Below are 24,961 nucleotides of genomic sequence, written 5' to 3' on the forward strand. Positions count from 1 at the left end.
ATAGCTATATGCATAAAGCCAAACAAACAAAGTTTTATGTAACCCTAACCCTAACACTGCACAAATTAGGCAAGGCAGTCACAGTTTTAAATGTTTGTATAGCTATATGCATAAAGCCAAACAAACAAAGTTTTATGTAACCCTAACCCTAACACTGCACAAATTAGGCAAGGCAGTCTCAGTTTTAAAAGTTTTGTATAGCTATATGCATAAAGCCAAACAAACAAAGTTTTATGTAACCCTAACCCTAACACTGCACAAATTAGGCAAGGCAGTCACAGTTTTAAATGTTTGTATAGCTATATGCATAAAGCCAAACAAACAAAGTTTTATGTAACCCTAACCCTAACACTGCACAAATTAGGCAAGGCAGTCACAGTTTTAAATGTTTGTATAGCTATATGAATAAAGCCAAACAAACAAAGTTTTATGTAACCCTAACCCTAACACTGCACAAATTAGGCAAGGCAGTCTCAGTTTTAAAAGTTTTGTATAGCTATATGCATAAAGCCAAACAAACAAAGTTTTATGTAACCCTAACCCTAACACTGCACAAATAAGGCAAGGCAGTCACAGTTTTAAATGTTTGTATAGCTATATGCATAAAGCCAAACAAACAAAGTTTTATGTAACCCTAACCCTAACACTGCACAAATTAGGCAAGGCAGTCACAGTTTTAAATGTTTGTATAGCTATATGCATAAAGCCAAACAAACAAAGTTTTATGTAACCCTAACCCTAACACTGCACAAATTAGGCAAGGCAGTCACAGTTTTAAATGTTTGTATAGCTATATGCATAAAGCCAAACAAACAAAGTTTTATGTAACCCTAACCCTAACACTGCACAAATTAGGCAAGGCAGTCTCAGTTTTAAAAGTTTTGTATAGCTATATGCATAAAGCCAAACAAACAAAGTTTTATGTAACCCTAACCCTAACACTGCACAAATTAGGCAAGGCAGTCACAGTTTTAAATGTTTGTATAGCTATATGCATAAAGCCAAACAAACAAAGTTTTATGTAACCCTAACCCTGACACTGCACAAATTAGGCAAGGCAGTCACAGTTTTAAATGTTTGTATAGCTATATGCATAAAGCCAAACAAACAAAGTTTTATGTAACCCTAACCCTAACCCTGCACAAATTAGGCAAGGCAGTCTCAGTTTTAAAAGTTTTGTATAGCTATATGCATAAAGCCAAACAAACAAAGTTTTATGTAACCCTAACCCTAACACTGCACAAATTAGGCAAGACAGTCACAGTTTTAAATGTTTGTATAGCTATATGCATAAAGCCAAACAAACAAAGTTTTATGTAACCCTAACCCTAACACTGCACAAATTAGGCAAGGCAGTCACAGTTTTAAATGTTTGTATAGCTATATGCATAAAGCCAAACAAACAAAGTTTTATGTAACCCTAACCCTAACACTGCACAAATTAGGCAAGGCAGTCACAGTTTTAAATGTTTGTATAGCTATATGCATAAAGCCAAACAAACAAAGTTTTATGTAACCCTAACCCTAACACTGCACAAATTAGGCAAGGCAGTCTCAGTTTTAAAAGTTTTGTATAGCTATATGCATAAAGCCAAACAAACAAAGTTTTATGTAACCCTAACCCTAACACTGCACAAATTAGGCAAGGCAGTCACAGTTTTAAATGTTTGTATAGCTATATGCATAAAGCCAAACAAACAAAGTTTTATGTAACCCTAAGCCTAACACTGCACAAATTAGGCAAGGCAGTCACAGTTTTAAATGTTTGTATAGCTATATGCATAAAGCCAAACAAACAAAGTTTTATGTAACCCTAACCCTAACACTGCACAAATTAGGCAAGGCAGTCTCAGTTTTAAAAGTTTTGTATAGCTATATGCATAAAGCCAAACAAACAAAGTTTTATGTAACCCTAACCCTAACACTGCACAAATTAGGCAAGACAGTCACAGTTTTAAATGTTTGTATAGCTATATGCATAAAGCCAAACAAACAAAGTTTTATGTAACCCTAACCCTAACACTGCACAAATTAGGCAAGGCAGTCACAGTTTTAAATGTTTGTATAGCTATATGCATAAAGCCAAACAAACAAAGTTTTATGTAACCCTAACCCTAACACTGCACAAATTAGGCAAGGCAGTCACAGTTTTAAATGTTTGTATAGCTTTATGCATAAAGCCAAACAAACAAAGTTTTATGTAACCCTAACCCTAACACTGCACAAATTAGGCAAGGCAGTCTCAGTTTTAAAAGTTTTGTATAGCTATATGCATAAAGCCAAACAAACAAAGTTTTATGTAACCCTAACCCTAACACTGCACAAATTAGGCAAGGCACTCACAGTTTTAAATGTTTGTATAGCTATATGCATAAAGCCAAACAAACAAAGTTTTATGTAACCCTAACCCTAACACTGCACAAATTAGGCAAGACAGTCACAGTTTTAAATGTTTGTATAGCTATATGCATAAAGCCAAACAAACAAAGTTTTATGTAACCCTAACCCTAACACTGCACAAATTAGGCAAGGCAGTCACAGTTTTAAAAGTTTTGTATAGCTATATGCATAAAGCCAAACAAACAAAGTTTTATGTAACCCTAACCCTAACACTGCACAAATTAGGCAAGGCAGTCTCAGTTTTAAAAGTTTTGTATAGCTATATGCATAAAGCCAAACAAACAAAGTTTTATGTAACCCTAACCCTAACACTGCACAAATTAGGCAAGGCAGTCTCAGTTTTAAATGTTTGTATAGCTATATGCATAAAGCCAAACAAACAAAGTTTTATGTAACCCTAACCCTAACACTGCACAAATTAGGCAAGGCAGTCACAGTTTTAAATGTTTGTATAGCTATATGCATAAAGCCAAACAAACAAAGTTTTATGTAACCCTAACCCTAACACTGCACAAATTAGGCAAGGCAGTCACAGTTTTAAATGTTTGTATAGCTATATGCATAAAGCCAAACAAACAAAGTTTTATGTAACCCTAACCCTAACACTGCACAAATTAGGCAAGGCAGTCTCAGTTTTAAAAGTTTTGTATAGCTATATGCATAAAGCCAAACAAACAAAGTTTTATGTAACCCTAACCCTAACACTGCACAAATTAGGCAAGGCAGTCACAGTTTTAAATGTTTGTATAGCTATATGCATAAAGCCAAACAAACAAAGTTTTATGTAACCCTAACCCTAACACTGCACAAATTAGGCAAGACAGTCACAGTTTTAAATGTTTGTATAGCTATATGCATAAAGCCAAACAAACAAAGTTTTATGTAACCCTAACCCTAACACTGCACAAATTAGGCAAGGCAGTCACAGTTTTAAAAGTTTTGTATAGCTATATGCATAAAGCCAAACAAACAAAGTTTTATGTAACCCTAACCCTAACACTGCACAAATTAGGCAAGGCAGTCTCAGTTTTAAAAGTTTTGTATAGCTATATGCATAAAGCCAAACAAACAAAGTTTTATGTAACCCTAACCCTAACACTGCACAAATTAGGCAAGGCAGTCTCAGTTTTAAATGTTTGTATAGCTATATGCATAAAGCCAAACAAACAAAGTTTTATGTAACCCTAACCCTAACACTGCACAAATTAGGCAAGGCAGTCTCAGTTTTAAATGTTTGTATAGCTATATGCATAAAGCCAAACAAACAAAGTTTTATGTAACCCTAACCCTAACACTGCACAAATTAGGCAAGACAGTCACAGTTTTTAATGTTTGTATAGCTATATGCATAAAGCCAAACAAACAAAGTTTTATGTAACCCTAACCCTAACACTGCACAAATTAGGCAAGGCAGTCACAGTTTTAAAAGTTTTGTATAGCTATATGCATAAAGCCAAACAAACAAAGTTTTATGTAACCCTAACCCTAACACTGCACAAATTAGGCAACGCAGTCACAGTTTTAAAAGTTTTGTATTGCTATATGCATAAAGCCAAACAAACAAAGTTTTATGTAACCCTAACCCTAACACTGCACAAATTAGGCAAGGCAGTCTCAGTTTTAAAAGTTTTGTATAGCTATATGCATAAAGCCAAACAAACAAAGTTTTATGTAACCCTAACCCTAACACTGCACAAATTAGGCAAGGCAGTCACAGTTTTAAATGTTTGTATAGCTATATGCATAAAGCCAAACAAACAAAGTTTTATGTAACCCTAACCCTAACACTGCACAAATTAGGCAAGACAGTCACAGTTTTAAATGTTTGTATAGCTATATGCATAAAGCCAAACAAACAAAGTTTTTTGTAACCCTAACCCTAACACTGCACAAATTAGGCAAGACAGTCACAGTTTTAAATGTTTGTATAGCTATATGCATAAAGCCAAACAAACAAAGTTTTATGTAACCCTAACCCTAACACTGCACAAATTAGGCAAGGCAGTCACAGTTTTAAAAGTTTTGTATAGCTATATGCATAAAGCCAAACAAACAAAGTTTTATGTAACCCTAACCCTAACACTGCACAAATTAGTCAAGGCAGTCACAGTTTTAAATGTTTGTATAGCTATATGCATAAAGCCAAACAAACAAAGTTTTATGTAACCCTAACCCTAACACTGCACAAATTAGGCAAGACAGTCACAGTTTTAAATGTTTGTATAGCTATATGCATAAAGCCAAACAAACAAAGTTTTATGTAACCCTAACCCTAACCCTGCACAAATTAGGCAAAGCAGTCACAGTTTTAAATGTATGTATAGCTATATGCATAAAGCCAAACAAACAAAGTTTTATGTAACCCTAACCCTAACCCTGGAAAAATTAGGCAAGGCAGTCTCAGTTTTAAATGTTTGTATAGCTATATGCATAAAGCCAAACAAACAAAGTTTTATGTAACCCTACCCCTCACCCTGCACAAATTAGGCAAGGCAGTCACAGTTTTAAATGTTTGTATAGCTATATGCATAAAGCCAAACAAACAAAGTTTTATGTAACCCCAACCCTAACAATGCACAAATTAGGCAAGGCAGTCACAGTTTTAAATGTTTGTATAGCTATATGCATAAAGCCAAACAAACAAAGTTTTATGTAACCCTAACCCTAACACTGCAAAAATTAGGCAAGACAGTCACAGTTTTAAATGTTTGTATAGCTATATGCATAAAGCCAAACAAACAAAGTTTTATGTAACCCTAACCCTAACCCTGCACAAATTAGGCAAGGCAGTCACAGTTTTAAATGTTTGTAAAGCTATATGCATAAAGCCAAACAAACAAAGTTTTATGTAACCCTAACCCTAACACTGCACAAATTAGGCAAGGCAGTCAAAGTTTTAAATGTTTGTATAGCTATATGCATAAAGCCAAACAAACAAAGTTTTATGTAACCCTAACCGTAACCCTGCACAAATTAGGCAAGGCAGTCACAGTTTTAAATGTTTGTATAGCTATATGCATAAAGCCAAACAAACAAAGTTTTATGTAACCCTAACCCTAACACTGCACAAATTAGGCAAGGCAGTCTCAGTTTTAAATGTTTGTATAGCTATATGCATAAAGCCAAACAAACAAAGTTTTATGTAACCCTAACCCTAACACTTAACAAATTAGGCAAGGCAGTCTCAGTTTTAAATGTTTGTATAGCTATATGCATAAAGCCAAACAAACAAAGTTTTATGTAACCCTAACCCTAACACTGCACAAATTAGGCAAGGCAGTCTCAGTTTTAAATGTTTGTATAGCTATATGCATAAAGCCAAACAAACAAGGTTTTATGTAACCCTAACCCTAACACTGCACAAATTAGGCAAGGCAGTCACAGTTTTAAATGTTTGTATAGCTATATGCATAAAGCGAAACAAACAAAGTTTTATGTAACCCTAACCCTAACACTGCACAAATTAGGCAAGGCAGTCACAGTTTTAAATGTTTGTATAGCTATATGCATAAAGCCAAACAAACAAAGTTTTATGTAACCCTAACCCTAACACTGCACAAATTAGGCAAGGCAGTCACAGTTTTAAATGTTTGTATAGCTATATGCATAAAGCAAAACAAACAAAGTTTTATGTAACCCTACCCCTCACCCTGCACAAATTAGGCAAGGCAGTCACAGTGTTAAATGTTTGTATAGCTATATGCATAAAGCCAAACAAACAAAGTTTTATGTAACCCTACCCCTAACCCTGCACAAATTAGGCAAGGCAGTCACAATTTGTAATATTTGTATAGCTATATGAATAAAGCCAAACAAACAAAGTTTTATGTAACCCTAACCCTAACACTGCACAAATTAGGCAAGACAGTCACAGTTTTAAATGTTTGTATAGCTATATGCATAAAGCCAAACAAACAAAGTTTTATGTAACCCTAAGCCTAACACTGCACAAATTAGGCAAGGCAGTCATAGTTTTAAATGTTTGTATAGCTATATGCATAAAGCCAAACAAACAAAGTTTTATGTAACCCTAACCCTAACACTGCACAAATTGGCAAGGCAGTCACAATTTGTAATGTTTGTATAGCTATATGAATAAAGCCAAACAAACAAAGTTTTATGTAACCCTAACCCTAACACTGCACAAATTAGGCAAGGCAGTCACAGTTTTAAATGTTTGTATAGCTATATGCATAAAGCCAAACAAACAAAGTTTTATGTAACCCTAACCCTAACACTGCACAAACTAGGCAAGGCAGTCACAGTTTTAAAAGTTTTGTATAGCTATATGCATAAAGCCAAACAAACAAAGTTTTATGTAACCCTAACCCTAACACTGCACAAATTAGGCAAGGCAGTCACAGTTTTAAATGTTTGTATAGCTATATGCATAAAGCCAAACAAACAAAGTTTTATGTAACCCTAACCCTAACCCTTCACAAATTAGGCAAGGCAGTCACAGTTTTAAATATTTGTATAGCTATATGCATAAAGCCAAACAAACAAAGTTTTATGTAACCCTAACCCTAACACTGCACAAATTAGGCAAGGCAGTCACAGTTTTAAATGTTTGTATAGCTATATGAATAAAGCCAAACAAACAAAGTTTTATTTAACCCTAACCCTAACACTGCACAAATTAGGCAAGGCAGTCACAGTTTTAAATGTTTGTATAGCTATATGCATAAAGCCAAACAAACAAAGTTTTATGTAACCCTAAGCCTAACACTGCACAAATTAGGCAAGGCAGTCACAGTTTTAAATGTTTGCATAGCTATATGCATAAAGCCAAACAAACAAAGTTTTATGTAACCCTAACCCTAACACTGCACAAATTAGGCAAGACAGTCACAATTTTAAATGTTTGTATAGCTATATGCATAAAGCCAAACAAACAAAGTTTTATGTAACCCTACCCCTAACCCTGCACAAATTAGGCAAGGCAGTCACAGTTTTAAATGTTTGTATAGCTATATGCATAAAGCCAACAAACAAAGTTTTATGTAACCCTAACCCTTACCCTGCACAAATTAGGCAAGGCAGTCACAGTTTTAAATGTTTGTATAGCTATATGCATAAAGCCAAACAAACAAAGTTTTATGTAACCCTAACCCTAACACTGCACAAATTAGGCAAGGCAGTCACAGTTTTAAATGTTTGTATAGCTATATGCATAAAGCCAAACAAACAAAGTTTTATGTAACCCTAACCCTAACACTGCACAAATTAGGCAAGGCACTCACAGTTTTAAATGTTTGTATAGCTATATGCGTAAAGCCAAACAAACAAAGTTTTATGTAACCCTAACCCTAACCCTGCACAAATTAGGCAAGGCAGTCACAGTTTTAAATGTTTGTATAGCTATATGCATAAAGCCAAACAAACAAAGTTTTATGTAACCCTAACCCTAACACTGCACAAATTAGGCAAGGCAGTTACAGTTTTAAATGTTTGTATAGCTATATGCATAAAGCCAAACAAACAAAGTTTTATGTAACCCTAACCCTAACACTGCACAAATTAGGCAAGGCAGTCACAGTTTTAAATGTTTGTATAGCTATATGCATAAAGCCAAACAAACAAAGTTTTATGTAACCCTAACCCTTACCCTGCACAAATTAGGCAAGGCAGTCACAGTTTTAAAAGTTTTGTATAGCTATATGCATAAAGCCAAACAAACAAAGTTTTATGTAACCCTAACCCTAACACTGCACAAATTAGGCAAGGCAGTCACAGTTTTAAATGTTTGTATAGCTATATGCATAAAGCCAAACAAACAAAGTTTTATGTAACCCTAAGCCTAACACTGCACAAATTAGGCAAGGCAGTCACAGTTTTAAACGTTTGTATAGCTATATGCATAAAGCCAAAAAAAGTTTAGTGTAGGTGTCAGAAGCACCCAGGTATCTTGAGATGTAATACTTATGGAAGACATCTATAAAAAAGAGATCCAATCTTTTTGTCTCCAGCATTGAAACAAACATCTCAGCATCAGAAACCCCACTTCTAACCAAGTATAATATGGTGCTGAGAACCTCAAAAACATCCCAGGAAAAATAGATCTTGACTGTGATAGCGCTTGCAATACTGCAGGAAGCTACTTCGAGGCAAATCTTCAAAATATATTTAAAAACAATAAAATCTGCATGTGACTCCAAAACAGGAAGCGTTCTACTTAACATTCCATAGAAATCCTTCCAAGAATTTCACAAAATTCACGTGATTCATACTCACGCTTAACAAGTTGTGGGCACGAGTGGTATCATTCATGATACCTGGAAGCTCACTCCCAATACGATATTTTTCTTTAAAATTTCACTGGCAAACTACTGCCAACCAGAAAAATCAAACTTCAGCGCCTGACTACGCAGATCCGCTGAAGTGGCATTTGCAACACAGTCTTCAGACTGTGATGCAGTATTTCCCAAGCCAAACTTGCAAACAACCTTTAGAGTTTGGACATTTGGGCTTAGAAGTTGGTAACTCGCCAAGCATCTCTTTAAGGGTTTCAAATATGGTTGCACAAGGAATCACACTCCACACCATCTGCCAATCTCGAGAGAATCAATAGAACCTGGGACGAGAATACAACATTAACAGCATCCGCCTGTACAAGCGAACAGCCCACGTCCTCATGAAAGGAACGATTACCCAACAACTCAGTTATGTTATCTACCGATGATAACCATTCACCAACATCGGCCTTCATTGTCATAAAGTAAGGCTTTGGCAATTCCCTCTGCAATCGCAATAAATCTAAAACAACGATTATCTTCCCTAAATAAAACTTTCGTTTCCTTTAAGGAATCCAGAAGAACGAGTGACAAACATAGTGTAGCGTTTGTTTTTCAAAAATATGGACTAACTCCAAACAAATACAAAAAACAGGCGTTTAAATATTATACACTAAAAATGCACACACAAGGGTTACAAAGGTATATGCATAAAATTCCTTCTTTATAGCACAAAACAAAACAAGACCAATGCAGTACATTGAGCAGTGAAAATATCAAGGGATACAATCCCCAGTTACAAATTAAAAGGGTCACTATGCCTCAAAATTAAAATTAAGTGGATTTAAAATTAATTTAAACTGTCATATGGAAGTTAATTGACTAGGAAAAAAAAGAATAACGTTTAAAACTCTTTATAGTAATATCCTCACTGAAATGCAACCCAGCAAAAAAGTAGGAAGAGAGTTTGAATATACAACTACGTAAGGGGAGGGTACATGCCACTAATGTCACATGTGTATCTTCGAAGGAATCCAAATAACCAAATGTAAATACAGGCTAAGGTCAAGAAGAGGTAACTCGTTTTTTCACAAACTCTTAGTATAACACAGTCTAGTAAACAAATTGGTATGAACTTGCTATCGAAAATTATCATAAATATCTGCAACGTACAAGAAATCCTGTTTACAATAAAATACGAAGCATATCGTACGCATGTGAATGCAACAAGTCTTAGAGAGAGTAGACTTTAACGCACATTACAATATTTGTAATGGTATCGTCCAGTTAATTCACAAATCAGAGACATCAGTTACATGTGAGAAAACGCACGTGTTCATTATAAATCAAAATAGTGGGGTAATTCTTTTTCTTTTAACATATTGGGGAGAAATACGTACATATAACTAACACCGGTTTCGGATACAGCGTCCTTATTTACTTGCCTCCCCTACGAGGGTATAGTTAGATAAAAGGTTGATTCTTAAAGTGGGGGAAAATCCAGCTTCCAAAAAATATCTAACATGCTGGATTAGGACGAAAAATAAAATTATTTCAGTCTAGCAGGATCTCTTATTCGGTGAATAAGGACAGAAAATGGCCAACGTAAACTGTAATACCCGTGAAATTTCAACTAATGTAAGTAAAATGCAAATTATATTCCAAAGGAGGGTTATGAATGTTACAACATCAATTCTAAAAGGTAGAAAATGGAAAGGTTCATTCCCTCATCTAAAAGGCTTCCCTCACCCACTATCAACAAGAAAGCAAATTATTTTTCTACCGGGACTCACACCAGAAGCTAATCTTCCAACACACCGTTCTGAATATCATCTCCCGGATTATTTTGCTATTTCTCTACCCATACTATTGATTTTGAGGTCCATTGCATACATAATCCAATGCTCAAATTCTATTACTCACGGGGATAATTACAATGGAATGGTATATCCACCCAACATCGGATACACTTTGTCAACACCAAGAAAGATTTTGGACTACATCAACCAACACACACTCAACGCACCAACGAATACGGCTGCCCCGTATACATTTCGATAAATCAATACGCTTTTGCTATATGGGAATATTACCTTCTCCCCTGGACCTATTTTCTGCCCACCTGGATTTATAACCCCGAAGGACATTGTACTCCTTCCGATAATGGACTGCCCAGGTTGTATCAACTCTCCCTTTTCGTATAATTTTTTCCATATAGCCACAACCACTCAAAAAACTATTTTCAATAATTGTGCTGAAAAGCAAATAAGCGTCCATTCACAGCTAAACATTTTGCTAACCGCATTTCATTTCCTCTGATGATATGAGTCATTATTGAAAATCCATGGATTAAGGAAATTAACATAACCCCTTCTATATATTCCTTTTGTTAAACAATACATTCTTAATTCGAATATATATCTCTATATGTTGTTTTTTCAGAATTTAAAATTTAACCACCAAACTTATATATTGCTCTATTCTTAAATATTGAGCTTTTCCTTTTTGGCTAGGATCACCTTGAAAGTATTACTTCAAATAATATCTATCAGGAGTTTTCATCTGAATTCTATCAGTGTCTTATCTCGCTTATGTATATATACTCGGGTTTTTTTTTTATATTCAAAAGTAATGGACTAATGAATTCAACGAGGTTGTTAGATAGTGCTCAATAAAAAGAGCTGATAATACTTGTTTATTGTTATATAAACATGCTCACATCCCGCTGCTACAAATAGCCACTTGTTTCAATCAAACAACAGATATCATCAGGCAGCGACTTGACTATTCAAAAGTTCAATGAATAACCTTATTATTATTCATTGAACTTTTGAATAGTCAAGTCGCTGCCTGATGATATCTGTTGTTTGATTGAAACAAGTGGCTATTTGTAGCAGCGGGATGTGAGCATGTTTATATAACAATAAACAAGTATTATATATATATATATATATATATATATATATATATATATATATATATATATATAAGAGCAAGTAGTTAAAAAACATGTTAAATAACATTTTGAAAAAGAGTTAAAAACATATTTAACTTGAAAAGGAAACACTAAATAGGTGGATAGTCCTTAATCCGCAGAGTTTCGAAGAAATACTTTCCTTCTGATCAGAGAGTAGGGTTTAGCAAAACGCAAGGATTTTGCTTGCAAAAGCATTTGATGAAACTACAAGTAAGTCAAAGATCTTACTTGATAACAAAAAGTGAAGCAGAGGGAATAGGGTGAAGAAAAATGTGATTTCACCTGAATGGATAGTCTGGTGAAGGGTAAAGTATCCAATGACGGTAAAATCCAAAAATGCAAATCCAAGAAAGTTATTTAAATTTCCATTCGCACAAGTAAATTCAAAGGGAATCGCGTAATTGGAAGATGGTCCAAAATAATCCAAAAGGCAGAAATCCGTGGAATAATTCACAAATAGGTACAAGGAAAAGGGGAAAGAATTCCAATAATATTATTAAAAGAAAGATAAGATGTGCATAAAAAAATGGAAGTAATTTAAAACTCGTCTGCCAAGGCAAGGCATAATTAAGAAAAATGAGTGAAGAAGAAAAAAAATTGAATGGTGATTGAATTAAATTTAAAATAGAAAAGCCAATCTCAAAATGACCCAGACAAGATGACGTTGAGATGTGCCAAAAATATAGAGCAAAAAAAAGGGTCAACTGAAATGTACAAGTTATTACTTGAGAATTAAATTATCAGCAGGAGTTATGAAAAGACACCAAATAGAATGAGAAGAAAAATAAAATAAATACATACACATGTATATACACACATACATACATAAATACATACATATGATTACATACAATTATAGATATACATATATACACACACAGCAAACACCCACCCACACACACACACACACACACACACACACACACGCATACATACATATAAGTAAAAAGATGTATAAATAAATAAATAAAGAATTATATTAAAAAAAAGAAAAAATATTTAAAGGGGAGAGGATGGCCGGTATCTGCCAATTCCGGATTAAGCAAGTAATATGTAAGTAAATGCATATAGTAAAATATAAGTAAATATACATACAGGATATGAATGTGTAGGTAGATTGATATATTTGATAGATAGGGATATTTAAACACTAAAACGGAAATTGCAGATAAAAAACCGGCCAAACAAAGAAGAAATAAAGAATTAAAATAAAGGATTATTAAGTTATAAAGTATTAAGAAAGTATGTAGAAAAAACGATAATGTTATAGAAAAAGTATATATATATCTGAAAGGTTAAATTAATAGGTATGTAATTTTAAAATTAACATAATTAAATTTGAACTTATGTTTACAGAAAGAGATCAGTTTGTTTTTAGAATTTATTATATTGTTACTTTGAGGAGAAGTAATTATAGTTATAGTTTCGGTTGTGCAAAGGCGACATGACTTAGAGCCTGGAGTATAAGACTTAACTTTTTTTTTCAGGATAGTCCATTTGATTGAGAAGGGGGTATTGTTAGAATTAAGTTTTTTAATTTAAGTGGTTAGAGAAGTTCCTTGATTATTATTAGAATTATGGTTGTTAAAAGAAGAAATGTGGTTTGATATTCATTTCTTAATTAATGTTGAAGTAGCGCCGATTTATCTATGTACTTTATTAAAAGCTCGAGGTCTGAAATTAATATTAATTTACTGATTTGTAATAGGGAAATAGTTTGAATATTGTTCATTGTGTTCAACAAAGGGTGGGACAATGATTGTACGAGGACTGTTTTGGAGGGGATAATGAGTGTTGTTAGTGTTAGGATGGCTGTTAAGTGAAATATTATATTATTATTATTATTATTATTATTATTATTATTATTATCATTATCATTATTATTATTATTATTATTATCATCATCATTATTATTCTAGAAGTGTAAGCCATGTTTAGTTTCATAAAAGTTTCAGATGGTTCGTTGTTTTAAACAAGTCTTGAGAGGTGACTGGTTTGCCGTAGACAGAACCGTTTCCGATGGTTCGTTGTTCTAAACAAGTTTTGAGAAGTGACTTGTTTGCAGTAGACAGTTCCACAGAGCAAAATATTCTTACCGTGTCGAGACGGGGGAGAAAAAAAAAACATGTGAAATTGCTCCAGAAAAGGTTTAATATTTATGAAGCAATTCTGTTTTCTGATTGGTTGGTAGCAGAACGTGAATTAATTCGATTCGTCAGTTCCTAGCAGCATCCTTTATAAATAGAATCGTCCGACTGTGTGAAAATGGAAGGTATTGTAACCTTAAAAAGGAGTGGGTATGCGAAAAAAGAAGCCATTTCTTAAATTTGATTATGCAGTTTTGTAAAAAAAAAAAACAAGAAAAAACGCATACATATAAATAAATATACATGCAATATGTACCCGTTTAAAGAGTTTTTTTGTTAATGAAAACAATGCAAAAAAGATAGGACATTTTTGAAAAATAAGAAAGAAAACTAATGTACACAAAAACACACAAAAAAAAGTCAATAGTAATTTCTGCGCGCCTTAAAATAAGCATGCAAAAAGTATTTTGTCGAAAAGGAAAATTACAAAGAGTTTGTTTTTTTTAAGTGACTTTTTTTATTTCAGCAAAAGTATTAGTTACGCATTAGTAAGTTTAAGTGTTAATACAAATAAAATGGATACAGTTTAACGTCTTGTCCAGAATTTTTTTTTTTGATATATAGAAATCTATATACATACAGGGCCGTGAAAAAAAATTATTCAGTCGAATCCCCCAACAAGTTTCGAGAAAAAAAAAACGATGTAACTTTATTCTTGTTGCGGGTTTCGTGAATACATCAGCGATATTTTGTTCTGATGATATGTAATTCAAAATAATGGTTGAAGTCTAATCTAAACAAATTCAAAGTCCAATGTGCAAGTCCAATGTAAACCAATTCAAAGTTCAATGTGTAAGGGACAGGAAAGCGGTTCGATCAGTACACACACAGACACGGTGACACGCCACCAACACGATCCAGCGTACACAATTACCAACCGGCCGTTCTTTCCTCCCGCTTTGCCTTCCAAAACGACCTGCATTTATAGTTGTCGAAGACCAACTGATTTGCATATATGCACGAGATTTTGCGAGAGTTTCCGAGATCATACCATCACAAAACGCTGTCGGCGCCATCTTGGAATTCTTTTCTTATCCTAGCTTCGCAGCGATGACAAAGCACGCACACACACACCTTGGTCGTTTGAACGCTAAGCCCTCATTTTCACAGCTTTTGCCACACTTTTTCACCTCGTTTTTTATGAAATGGTATTTTATATCTATATGCTTAGATCTTTGGTTGATTATCGTGTTCTGTGCTAAGACTATACTGGCTTGATTATCACAATTAATTAATACGGGGCTTTTAGTTAATTCTGGCTCTAAAATAGTCTTTAGGATATTTTTAAAGTAGAGTGCTTCCTGGGTCGTGTGTGTGATCGCGATAAATTCTGCTTCACACGTAGAGAGAGATACAATCTGTTGCTTTTTAGATTTCCATGAAATAATAGGCCCATTTTCTGAGAGTCTGAAACAATATCCAGATATACTCTTGCGATCTTCGTCGTTTGCCCAGTCTGAATCCGAAAAACCTTCTAATTTTAGGGGATTTCTTGATTTTCTAAATACTAACTTCTGTTCTTTAGTTCCTTTTAAATAACGCAGGACTTGTTTAGCTGTATTTAAATCCTTCATTATCGGTCGTGTTAATTTTTGTGACAGTTTTGTTACTGTATAGCATATGTCGGGCCTGGTTGCAGTCATTAAATATATAAGACTACCTATAATTTGGCGATATTGTGTGTCATTTATTATTTCAGATTCTGTGTGTATATTTTTATTAATATCATTTTCGACCGGTGTAGAGCGTTTCTTGCACTCTCCCATTCCAAATTTTATTAGTATTTTGTCGATGTATCTCGATTGAGTCATCGTAACAAGTCCTTTGCTTTGAGTAAATTCTATTCCCAGAAACCAGGATATTTTGCCAAGATCGGTCATTTTGAATCTTTTACTTAATTTGTTTTTAACATCGGTTAACATTATGTCACAATTTGATGCGATTAAAATATCATCGACCCACAAAACCAAACTCAGTAGTTTATCGTCTTTGTGTTGGGTATATAAACAGGGGTCTACAGCGCATTGTCTGAATTGTTGTTTAATAATATAATCATGAAATACTGTATTCCAACACTGAGCACTTTGCTTTAGACCATATAATGACTTGTTACGTCGCCACACGCTATTTTTATTTTTCATTATAAATCCCTCTGGAGGGGTAATATAAATTTCACAGTCTATTGGGGCATTCAAATAAGCATTTTTTACGTCCATTTGGTGGATGTTAAGGTTATATTGCGATGCGATTTGCAGTAAAATTCTGATTGTCGTTAGGTTTGTGAAAACGTAGAAAAATATTCTATACCATGAATCTGAGAGTACCCTTTAGCAACAAATCTAGCTTTGTACTGTTCTACGCTTGATGCTGTAGTCTTTTTTGTAAAGACCCATCTGGCAGAAATAACATGTTTATCTTTTGGGAGAGGCACTACCGTATAGGTATCATTTTCGGTTAAGGCATCTATTTCTTTTTTCATGGCAATTTTCCATTCATCACAATGTTCTGAATTAATTGATTCGTAAAAGCTTTTTGGCGCATTTTCCATTGAATAGCAATAGTCGATTTGATAATCTTTTATATTGTCGACCACAAAAAATCGGGTCGCCTTCTATTTCTTTTTGTGATATCTTTCGACTTTATCATCATCATGAACACTCTTGTCTCTGTCATTTTTATTGCCTTCGTTTGTTTTAATTATTTGAGGCAATATAATTTCATCCTCTTCATATGACGGGTTTTCTTCTGTAAAATTAAACGTGTCTGTGAATTTTACACATCGGACTCTTTTTATTTTATTTTTTTCTGGCAAAAAATACTAAATTGGCTGGACTGTTTTTATCGTATCCAAGAAATATACCTCTGTCGGCTTTAATATTCAATTTACTCTTTTTATCTATATATGCGAAGCAAGTTGAACCAAATATATGCATGCTGCTTAAATTTGTTTTTTTACCACAGAAAGATTCATATGGAGTTTTAGATAGTGTTTTGTTAAAGCACTTGTTGCGTACATAGGCTGCCGCCATAAGTGCATACGTCCAGAGGTTTTTAGGAAGTTGGATTCAATGAGTAGGTATTTTGCCATTTCAAAAAGTGTCCGCCACGCACGTTCAGCAGTCCTGTTTTGGTGTGGCGATCTAGGAGCTGATGTTTCATGCCTGATATGATGGTTAATTAGTAAAAGTTCAAAGTCTTTATTGGTGAATTCCGTACCGTTGTCAGAACGAATACACTTGACTTCACCATAGGGAGCCATGTCGGCTAGATATATTTTAGTTGCTAGCAGGACATCAGATTTGTTCTTTAAAAAGTAGACCATTATTAAACCTGAATGGTCATCTACGAAATTCAACACATATCTATAATGTTCTCTGGCCATCGGTTCCACGGGACCGTTCAAGTCACAATGCACAATTGATAGGATTTTTTTGGCCTTTTTGTCTGGTATCTTGCTTTAATAGTTTGTCATTTTCCCTTGCGTACAGACGCCGCAGTTGAAGTTTTTTGATGTTTGTATTTTCATTCCATCAACTACAGTCGGCAACTTTTTGATATCAGGAATATTGCAATGTCCAAGAATTTTATGCCATGTCTGTAGATCATGGCAGGCGGTTTTTGATGGGACTACGCTATTTAAATAATATAGTCTTCCATTTTCTTTAATGTTGAATACAGTTCCATTCGGGTATACCAGTTTTGATTTATTGGAGCTAAAGTTTATATTTGCACCTTGTTTTGTGGCAGCTTGTACAGAAAATATATTTTGTTTAAATTTTGGGATTAGAAGAGCGTTTTCGGGGATACAGAAACATAATTCACCTTTATTGTTCTTTAGCGAGATTTTCGCATTGCCTCTTTTCAAAACGATATCATTTACTCGACTCCCGTCAGCTAGTTCTACAAAATGATTTTGTGGCTTAAAGTTGGGGTCAAAATTGATAAAATCAGATTCCTTTGTAATCACATGTGCCGTAGCCCCACAATCGACAAGAAAATTATTATTGTTTGTTGAAGCATTAAACGTACACGAAAATAAAAATGTATGTTCGCTAACAGAGCTCTCTACATTTTTAATGGAGTCGCCATTTTGAGTCCTGTATCTACATTGGAAACTCTTGTGATTAGGTCGTCCACAATTATAGCAAATAATTTTTGTACTTTTCTTAGGAGAAACATTGTTTTTGGCAAAGTTGCGGTTTTTATTCCTGGCATGAGTATAATTTAATTTTGGTGTTTTTATGTGTGTATTTTTAAATTTCATGATATTTGTGGATTCGTTTTGTTCTGTGATCATTTTTTCAGTTTCTTCATAACTTCTGAGTGCTACCTTGAATTGGCTAAAAGTCATGGGTTTTTCTTTCTGGGTTATCACGGTTGTAAATGGCTTGAAATCACTCGGTAATCCCTTAAGGACCATGGAAATTAACAGACTGTCACTTATAACTTCACCAGACACTTTTAAAGAATTTGCAGTTGTCTCGGCTCTTATAATATAATCAGTAATAGTTTCGGCTTCCATTCATTTTAGAGAGGTCAGTTCAGTGTATAAAGAAATAATTTTGGGTTTTCCTTTCGATAAATAATGCTCTCTCAATATGTTTAATGCTTTGCAGCCATCGTCCAGGGCTTCTCTTATTACCTGTGATACTGATAGACTCCGGTCATATAAGCACTGTATTAATTCCGCAAAGACAGTTGCGTTCTTTTCAATGAAGTCGGGGTCGTTTCTGTTTTCAGGTTGTGTTTGAAGTACTTTGTGTAGCTTTTGGATTCGTAGATATCCTAGAACTTGCCACAATTCGAATTTTGATTCGGATCCATCGAAATAAAGACGCACGCTGAGCGCATAACCTCTAGAAGTGTAAGCCATTTTTAGTTTCATAAAAGTTTCAGATGGTTCGTTGTTTTAAACAAGTCTTGAGAGGTGACTGGTTTGCAGTAGACAGAACAGCTTCCGATGGTTAGTTGTTCTAAACAAGTTTGGAGAGGTGACTTGTTTGCAGTAGACAGTTCCACAGAGAAAAATATTCTTACCGTGTCGAGACGAGGGGAAAAAACATGTGAAATTGCTCCAGAAAAGGTTTAATATTTATGGAGCAATTCTGGTTTCTGATTGGTTGGTAGCAGAACGTGAATTAATTCGATTCGTCAGTTCCTAGCAGCATCGTTTATAAATAGAATCAATAGAATCGTCCGACTGTCTGGGATCATACCCCATTACAAGTCCAAAATATTGCAACAATTATTATTGCTAGTTGTATGATTGTAGATGGAGGGGCTGCTCGAGTGGTATATTGGATTAGTAACTATATCAGATGGAGAATGGGAAGAAGGATAACTTGAACACAAAATATTAGTGTCTGTTATCGGAGGATTGCGTGGGAGCTCATTATTATATATATATATATATATATATATATATATATATATATATATATATATATATATATATATATATATATACTGAGATGAGAGTCGGCTGAAGAGAGCCTGAGGCGGACATTAAGAGCAGTCCTCAACTACCGGGCTTGAAACCGTCGGTACCGACTACCGATGTAAATTCCTGTATATATTATACAAAAAAATATATTGCTCTTATTTCGAGAAAGGTTTTTCCCTAATAATAGAGCACTGTATGGGATTTCTTTTTCTACAAAAAAGTACACGTATATATATATATATATATATATATATATATATATATATATATATATATATATATGGTGCCCGGAAAACTCGTCCCGGGAAAACTCGTCTCGGGAAAACTCGTCTCGGGAAAACTCGTCTCCGGAAAACTCGTCTCGGGAAAACTCGTCCCCTTTCGCTAGGTAGGAAAACTGGTCCCTTATTGAATAAATATCGATTGATACATTTTATGATCGTTCTTGAAGGAGAAATTGTTTTTTTTAAATAGACTATAGCCCCCCCCCCCATAATATTAAAAAAAAATTTTTTTACTTGTTTGATGTTTTTTTTTTTTTTTTTTTTTTTTAAATAAAATCGATTTTCTAAGTGTCCGTTTTCTACCTAACTGGCTAAGTTCTTAGTGGTTTCACTTATTTTAAAGCGTTTATTATGTTCATAAACGAGACCGCATATTTTTTTATATTAATATAAAAAGAATTTACTTATTTACTGTTGTTATAAAAGGGTAAAATCGATTTGGGTTTGTATTACTGTACACATAGATTCGAAAAAATTGTCAAAAAACAAATATATAACAAATAAATGTTTTCAAAGGCAAGATAAGTTACTTTCCTACCAAACTGGATATATTTTTCGTGTTTTTATTCAATGTAACATGTTTATTCAGCTCGAAAAACATACAGTGTTTACCGATGTATTGGACAATTCAAAATAGCGGCCGACTCTCTCTTAAACACAGTAAGTTCGGGAATAGGTGTTATAAATAATAAACTAGACAAAATACTATTAAAAAAACACCGAATATATGTCAACCTATGTCACGGTAATATATATTGAGCGAATTTCTAACAGTATTTTGTCTAGTTTATTATTTTTCGAATCTATGTGTACAGTAATACAAACCAAAATTTTAATATTTTTTGAAATATAATTTAGAGAGGGGGGGGGTTATATCTCCCTCGGAAAAACAACCAACAAAAAATGAAATTAAAAAGATTCTTGATAAACGATAGCGGAGTTTTCAATAAAATTGATTAATAAATTTATTTAGTGATTACTTTTTCTCTGAATGATTGATTTTAGAATTTTGAAGTAAAAATTAAAAAATTAAAAATGAGTTAACGAGAGATTGTTAGCACATGGCATCTCTCGCGCCAAAATAAATATTTCGCTTTTGATTTATTAGTTAATTTTTGCAAAATTTGACGGGACGACAATAAATGTTGATAATTGATAGAATTATAATTTTAAATAACGCATGAGTGCATTGCATTTGGTATGAGAGAAAACGAAAATATAACAACAAAAAACTATCATAATTAAAAAACCAAAACAAAAAAGTAACGCTCCCAATTTTTAATTTTTTTGTTTTGTTTTTTTTATTATTGTTTTTATGACTCCAAAAAACATCGTTAAAATAAGAACCAAAATTTTTTTTAATTAACTTTGTATGAACATAATAAACGCTTTAAAATAAGTGAAACCACTAAGAACTTAGCCAGTTAGGTAGAAAAAAAAAAAACATTAAACAAATAAAAATATTTTTTAAAAATATTATGGGGGGGCTATAGTCTATTTTAAAAAGCAATATCTCCTTCAAGAACGATCATAAAATGTGTTTTCAATCGATATTTATTCAATACGGGACCAGTTTTCCTACCTAGCGAAAGGGGACGAGTTTTCCCGAGACGAGTTTTCCGGAGACGAGTTTTCCCGAGACGAGTTTTCCCGAGACGAGTTTTCCCGGGACGAGTTTTCCTAAATTCATATATATATATATATATATATATATATATATGCGCATTCCCACGTAGGAAAATATTTTCATACTGGATTGTCGTTTGTTTTCCAACTACTTTTCTGCTAATTCTACATCGCATCTCCGCAAAATAAACTTGCATTGGGGCTCACTTCGCACTTATGATAATATATTTTTAAAATGGGTCAAGCCGGCGTTAATAATAAACGCATATGCGAAAATAATCTCGCCGACCAGAAACATTTCTCTTGATCCGGCAACTAGCCGACCATGAAAGAAAAATAAATGTATTTCACTGAAAATATATATATATATATATATATTTTTTTTTACAGAAAAATAAACCTTCACCGAAAAGCACTTAAGTGACATTGTCGACAAACGAACGACTGGAGACTATTCAATAAAAATAACTTTCACAAAACGTGACCCAAAGCAACATTTCTGTACAAAAAATAAAAACAACTTCAAACAACAAGAAGCAGCAACTTAACGACCTCAAGTTCCACTAGAACAATTCAAAAATTAAGAAATTGTCAACAGTAATTCTACGAAAATAAATTTGAATACAGTTATTTCAACTCTTCTAACGAAATATAAATTCTGACAAATAACAAAAAAATTCAAACTGTATTTTATTTTGATCAACATTTTTCATCGAAAATCAATACATGAAGTCTTTATAGGAGTGGCACTACGAACAAATACAACGTCACTGACCGTCACCGCCATAACGACTTTTAATCTATGCTTTATTTCTAAGCTCGGTGCTTATCGATGCAAGCATTAACTTCGAAATTTAATTTCTGACTTACTCAATCAGAGTCCACCTTTTAGGTAAGCTGAACACGTGACAAGAGATTAAAAAAGTGATCACCGTTGTTTACTTTAATTTTTTTGGGCCGCAAGAAACACGATCCACATTGCTGGGATCAAGCTAATAAGTTATTTCTTTACCTGCAACCTCCCCATCGAGCCTACAGGCTCCTGTGTCAACAATACTAAAAAACAAAAAAAAACATGGTTCTAGCCACACAAATGTAGACATACTAATGTAACTGTTGCTGTAAAGTACAGAAGAAAGTCACAACTCGGTATTTTGTCAAAACAAAATATATTCCAAAGAAAGTCAAATACTACAAATGAAAGGAGTGGAATTCGTCAGTCCGACTACTAAGTATGCATACCTTGCATATTCTGTATAGTCGTTGGAAGAGTTCATTACTATTCATAAAATGATCATTGCAACAGTAACAAAATATACATGCACACATAGACTCGGCTCCGACTGTACAGACTTCCTCATACAAACGTCCTTATAGATGGACTCATCTCTTTGTCTTACAAACAAGATATTTATTCTACTTGTAAACTTACTTCCTCGTTCCTTCTACTTTTCTTTACATGTTAACGAAGATGATACAGTAAAGTCGTTTTAAAGAATAGAAATAGACTGTTGCCTCCATTTCTACATGACCTCTTTGTAGCAAAGGACGCAAAGTATAACGTTGCAGTTACGAACAACTAAAGTATAACATTGCAGTTACAAACAAATAAAGTATAACGTTGCAGTTACAAACAAATAAAGTATAACGTTGCAGTTACAAACAACTAAAGTATAACGTTGCAGTTACAAACAAATAAAGTATAACGTTGCAGTTACAAACAAATAAAGTATAACGTTGCAGTTACAAACAACTAAAGTATTACGTTGCAGTTACAAACAAATAAAGTATAACGTTGCAGTTACAAACAAATAAAGTATAACACTGCAGTTACAAACAAATAAAGTATAACGTTGCAATTTCAAACAACTAAAGTATAACGTTGCAGTTACACACAAATAAAGTATAACGTTAAAATTACAAACAACTAAAGTATAACGTTGCAGTTACAAACAACTAAAGTATAACATTGCAGTTACAAACAATTATAGTATAACATTTCAGTTACACACAAATACAGTATAACGTTGCAGTTACAAACAAATAAAGTATAACATTGCCGTTACAAACAAATAAAGTATAACGTTGAAGTTACAAACAAATAAAGTATAACATTGCAGTTACAAACAAATAAAGTATAACGTTGCAGTTAAAAACAACTAAAGTATTACGTTGCAGTTACAAACAACTAAAGTATAACGTTGCAGTTACAAACAAATAAAGTATAACATTGCAGTTACAAACAAATAAAGTATAACATTGCAGTTACAAACAACTAAGGTATAACATTGCAGTTACAAACAAATAAAGTATAACATTGCAGTTACAAACAAACAAAGTATAACATTGACGTTACAACCAAATAAAGTATAACGTTGCAGTTACAAACAAATAAAGTATAACATTGCAGTTACAAACAACTAAAGTATGACATTGCAGTTACAAACAACTAAAGTATAACATTGCAGTTAAAAACAACTAAAGTATAACATTGCAGTTACAAACAAATAAAGTATAACATTGCAGTTACAAACAAAAAAGTATAACATTGCAGTTACAAACAACTAAAGTATAACATTGCAGTTACAAACAACTAAGGTATAACATTGCAGTTACAAACAACTAAAGTATAACATTGCAGTAACAAACAAATAAAGTATAACATTGCAGTTACAAACAAAAAAAGTACAACGTTGCAGTTACAAACAACTAAAGTATTACGTTGCAGTTACAAACAAATAAAGTATAACGTTGCAGTTACAAACAAATAAAGTATGACGTTGCAGTTACAAACAAATAAAGTATAACATTGCAGTTACAAAAAACTAAGGTATAACATTGCAGTTACAAACAAATAAAGTAGACAATGCAGTTACAAACAAATAAAGTATAGCATTGCAGTTACATACAAATAAAGTATAACGTTGCAGTTACAAACAACTAAAGTATAACATTGCAGTTACAAACAAATAAGGTATAACATTGACGTTACAAACAAATAAAATATAACGTTGCAGTTACAAACAAATAAAGTATAACATTGCAGTTACAAGCAACTAAAGTATAACATTGCAGTTACAAACAAATAAAGTATAACATTGCAGTTACAAACTACTAAAGTATAACATTGCAGTTGAAAACAACTAAAGTATAACGTTTCAGTTACAAACAACTAAAGTATAACGTTGCAGTTACAAACAAATAAAGTATAACGTTGCAGTTACGTACCAACTAAAGTATAACATTGCAGTTACAAACAAATAAAGTATAACATTGCAGTTACAAACAACTAAAGTATAACATTACAGTTACAAACAACTAAACTAAAACGTTGCAGTTACAAACAAATAATGTATAACGTTGCAGTTACAAACAAATAAAGTATAACATTGCAGTTACAAACAACTAAAGTATAACATTTTGGTTAAAAACAAATAAAATATAACGTTGCAGTTACAAACAAATAAAGTATAACGTTGCAGTTACAAACAAATAAAGTATTACGTTGCAGTTACAAACAACTACAGTATAACGTTGCAGTTACAAACAAATAAACTATAACGTTGCAGTTACAAACAACTATAGTATAACGTTGCAGTTACCAACAACTAAAGTATAACGTTGCAGTTACAAACAATTAAAGTATAACGTTGCAGTTACAAACAAATAAAGTATAACGTTGCAGTTACAAACAACTAAAGTATAACGTTGCAGTTACAAACAACTAAAGTATAACATTGCAGTTACAAACAACTAAAGTATAACGTTGCAGTTACAAACCACTAAATTGTAATGTTGCAGTTACAAACAACTAAAGTATAACGTTGCAGTTACAAACAAATAAAGTATAA

This window comes from Euprymna scolopes, chromosome 6 (assembly GCF_053919585.1).
Source record: "Euprymna scolopes isolate OS-2025 chromosome 6, ASM5391958v1, whole genome shotgun sequence".
Lineage (NCBI taxonomy): Eukaryota > Metazoa > Mollusca > Cephalopoda > Sepiida > Sepiolidae > Euprymna > Euprymna scolopes.